The sequence below is a fragment of the Rhea pennata genome, chromosome 11 (assembly GCF_028389875.1).
Source record: "Rhea pennata isolate bPtePen1 chromosome 11, bPtePen1.pri, whole genome shotgun sequence".
Classification (NCBI taxonomy): Eukaryota; Metazoa; Chordata; class Aves; order Rheiformes; family Rheidae; genus Rhea; species Rhea pennata.
The window spans coordinates 23,392,512-23,397,358 of NC_084673.1; positions in this window are offsets into that span (position 1 = coordinate 23,392,512).

The window sequence follows — 4,847 nt, forward strand, 5'->3', positions numbered from 1 at the left end:
TGTCACAGGTGCGGCAGCAGTGTGCAGCTCCCAAGTTTAGGATCTTGGCAATGCTGTAACACAGAAAAGGTTTTACACAGCATAGATCAGTTCTTCCTGGGAAGGAAATTCCCACCCAACACCCTGAATAGCCATTAACTTGTGGGGCTGGGACTTTCTTCCTTCCTTTCATCATGCAGAAGGAGCTCCTGGAAGGTGCAGGCCTGTTCGTTGCCTGACATCCAGCCCCTTGGCTCTGACTGTGCATGCTGCACAGGGAGAGCTGGAGAACAGTCTGTGATTCACGGGCCATTTAGTGTTGCATCTCTAGGAGGCTGAGCTACCACTCACATTAGTGCGGAAGGTGTCACAGCCTCCAGCACATGTCACAGGGACATGGAGATGCCACTAAACAGTTACCTGCTGGAAATGACTTTTCTTGTTACTAGTTCAACAGCAGAGAGCTGGGAGTATTGCTGCCTACAGTCCCGCACCCCAGCACACCTCCACGACCTGTCCCTTCTGCAAGGTTGCTCTCAGGCCCTGTGTTTCCAAGACCTTCCCTTCTGACATAGAACTGAAGAGAAAGACAATCTTCATGGCTCTGCTCTACATGACTCCACACATCCTGAAATAGGCATCCCTCACTCCAAGCCTCATCCCCTCTGATACAGGCATCTATCCTGTCCTCAGAAAGTGTCCAAGCCAGGGGCACATGCTCCAGCCTTCCTCAGAAAGGAGAATGCTCTCTCCTCTGGGGTTAAGGGAAGTAGCCCTGTAAATCTGCCTTCTTCTGTTCTTTATGGCTCTCACAAGTGCCTGAAAACAAAACATGTGGGAAATGCCAAAACAAAACATTTGCCAAGTAAAAGCTTTCACTACCAGGCTCAAATGTTTAGTCAGTCTTGTTCCAGCTGAGACCACTCAGCAAATTGGGCAGCTCATTTCAGTCCCTCCAAAATGACATTTTGAGCAAAGAAGCAATTTGCTTTAAATACAAATTCCCCTCAGCTCTCCCTGCTGTGCCAAACCATACCGCACCTCTGGAAAATTTGGTTAATGCTCACAAATCATTCTGAGCCCCTCACTGACATATGATTCTCCCTTGTCCCCAAGGGGCAATGGGTGACAATAAGCCAAACCCTTGTACTGGCTGTTGATGAGCAGTGACCAATTCCTGTGGGAACCTGACCAGGAGAAAGAGCGATTGGTGCCTCGCTACACATGGCCACAGGCTCAGGGGGCTGTGGGTGGAGGTCACCAAATATGTGGTGTTGAGAGACTGTCTTGGGGAAGAAATTTGTTCTCTGCAGGCAGAAGTGAAAGATAGGTGTTTGCTGTAAGTATCTGGAAGAGCTGGACTGACTCCTGGCAGGTGTGAGGCTGTGTGTGTAGACAACCTCTTGCTTGTCATGCACCTTGATGTTTAGTGCAGTAACTGAAAGGAGGGAGTCTAGTGTCCTCCTTTCTCTTGGGCAGAATGTCAGGAGACCCTGCTTCCAGGCAGGTATGTGTCTTGTGAAGTCTGAAGCCATGTGGAGCACAAGGGCAGAGCTGTTGAGCACTGCAAGGATTTGGCGACAGACAGTGTAAAGGAGACATATCCTGCAATGCTTCCAAGGTCCCCAGGATCTCAGAAGTGTCCCCCAGCCCTTCATGAGGAATATCAGCCTGAATCTTCCCTGGGAGTGCAGAGCAGTCTTTCCATGAGAAGGACAGCCTCCAGTCCCTATCAGGGAGCATTTTCCAGAGTCTGGCCTTGGCCAGACATTCTTAACATCTGAGAAGGAAAGAATGCCCCCTTTAACCTGTGGGCCTTTTGCCATGAGTGTTAAATCCATTGTAGGTTATGAATCCTTTCAAAAGCACCAACTCTCGCTTGTCAGACTCCAGTGAAAGACTTGGCATCCTCTGTGTTCTGTGGCCTGGCCTAGTGCTGTGAAGCCCCCAGCCAGAAAGTAACAAGGTGAGATTTTACCAACATTTATCCACACTCAGATTTGGAGCTCTTTTAATATCACACTTCTCATCTGCAGCAATCTTTGCCTTCTCAGAAAATCTATTTCACAGCCAGAATGAACAAAGCTGGGCTGAAGACAGTGTAGGATCAGGCCAAGATCTAGCACTCCAGGAGAACGTATCTCTTGTCCAGCATGGGTGGATCCAGCAGTGGGATTTGCCAGGCCAGGACATGACCTACTGAGTTTGTGTGTGGTGGGGCAAGTATCTTCCTCCTGAGGTGGTGGTTTAGAGGCAATTTCTGTTGTGTTGTGTTGTGGGGCTACAGCAAGAGTTCCCTGTGATTTACCCGCCTCTAGTGCCTCTGGGCTGCAGGAAGCCTTGTGGAAAAGGAGACAGCCAATTCACTTGCTACCCCCTGTAGCCACTCCAGCTGACTGTGCCTTGACACTAGCTCTGTTCTGGCCTCTCTTCCTCTGGTTCTCCAAGGACCAGCATGCCTTGATGTACTAACTCCATCTTCAGCATTCCTGTCATCCAAAAGAGGCTACAGTGTCACCATTGATGAGGGCCTTCAGCCTTTCCCCCTCCATTCTGCTTACCCCTCCCAGTGCCCATGCAACAGTGGGCTGACAGGCTCTGGGCATCGAAGATGGCTACAGATATATTTTGGCTGGCTGGGCCAGAGCATAAAGAAATCTAATGCTCCTGCAGTTCAACCATATTTTCCATAGCCTGCATTCAAGTGTAAACTGATCTATTCCTCCCTCTCCGCGCTCAGAAACCAGAATCACAGAATTAGTAAGGTTGGAAGGGACCTCTGGAGATCATGTAGTCCAACCTCCCTGCTCAAACAGGGTCACCTAGAGCATGTTAGACAGGATTGCATCCAGGCCAGTTTTGAATATCTCCAGAGGAGGAGACTCCACAACCTCTCTGGGTAACCTGTTCCAGATTTTTCCAGCAAAATCCCAGGTAGGATTTTGCTCCTCTCAGCTCCCTCAGAGAAAGGGGATCGCAGCTCTTACCATGCACAGGAATGGCACATTTAAACTCCTGTGAGCTCCTGTCTTGGTCTACACTGACAGACATCTTGAAGACACTCTGCCTGCTCCCAGGGTTCATGGCATCTGAAGGTAATGGGGTGCCTCATGTGAGTCAGGGTGGTCAGACTGCAGCCAGGCAAAGTTACAAAACAAACAAAAATGACTTATCTCTACCAACACATTAGCTGAAATGTGATTGCGAAGTTTAACAAACAAGATTGCAAAAGAGAACAGGTTATTCATGCTCTTTGGAGATGTTGGCTCCGTGGCTACCAAATCCCACAAGGATTTTTTCCAAGAGCTAGGATGAGATCCTAGATGACCTTAAGGTAATCTTTGGAGTGCTCAGAACAAGCCTGGCCAAGTCTAGACAATCATGATAGTTCAGTTGTTGTTTTCACAGTCCATAAGGTTGAGTTGGGCTTCTTACTTTTACTGATGGGGAATCAGGGTAAATGAGGAATCTAGACTGGGAACCTGTTGGTAAAGCTTTAGGTAGATTTTCTGCCATTTTCCCCTTTGACTCATGACATTTAGCCAAGTCCAATTTTATTGTAAATCTCTGCAGACAGGTGCAAGAGGGTATCAGCAGACTTGCATGGTTGGTGTCTTCTGTCATTACTGAGGAATAGGTGGTGCTTTGCCCCTGGAGGTACTGAGAAGGCAAAGATCTTTAGAGATCACTTGTCTAGTAGCATTTTTGGTTACTGTCTCTGACTAGTTCCCTAATCCACAACCCAGCAGTCACATGCATGATTAAGCAGCAACATCCGATTTGATCTTTACTTTAGACTATGGTTAAAATAAGACATGGATCCTGGGAGTTACTGTGACTGTGAGCAGGTGTCAGGACTGCTAATTTGGTGAGGATCTGCTGCATATTGAAGGAGTGCCCCTGTAGGCAGAGACAGCCTGCAAAGTCTATCTTCATAAAAAGAGAAGTCCTAAAGCTGGCAGAGCTGGGTAGGTGACTAGGACAGAAAATGTTTTGCAACTGAATGACAGAGGACAAAATTATGAACTGGACATAGACATTATTATTTAAGATTTTTTTGATGATGCTTTGACTCCAGACTGTTTCAACTTTAGGATAAAAAATGTCAGGCTATTACTTCATAACGAAGAACAGAGCTGCTGGGAAGTTTTGCGGCTGGAAGGATATAATGTGAAAGTTAGAGAATTATTTTGTATGCATGTTCTCTTTTTTAACCAATCCAATTCCCCCGGGGCTTTTCAGCTTATAAACTTGTGCACTTGTGTGGCAGTTACATTGACCTGCTTTGTCACATCAGTAGCCCATGTCATACAGCATTCTGGAGAGCTCACTGACATCGGAGAACACAACAGCTCGTCTTGGGTCCCAGGCCTGCTTGGTATCCACATTCAGGGACATCTTCTAAACAGAAGTTGACTTAAGTACACAGGATGGGAACAGCAGGGGGTGCTGAAGAACAGGAAGAAGGTTCATTGTAAGGGCAAATTGAAGATCCAGGACAGGAATAGAAGCATTCACTGTAGACTGAAATACTTTGGATCAGTGAGAAGTTTTGAACGAATAAGTGAAAGTCAGCAAATTGGAACTAAGATGAACAGCAGGGCCTATCTGGAGCCAGGATTTGGACAGCCACATCTGGTGCTGGCTCAGGTTGAGAGAAGTAAAAATTGTATTATAGAACTGATGGGCGCCATGTGGCAGTGAAAACTCAGAACAGCTGCTGAAAAGCAAAAGTTCTTCTTCCCTAACCTTCTGGAATTCTTTGTCCATTTCAGCTGGCATACGGAGAAAGAAAACCCAAGTAGCAATATCTAACTGGACTCTTTGAAACCTTCAGCAGGTCCCCTAAGCTGAAAGTGCTCAAAGCA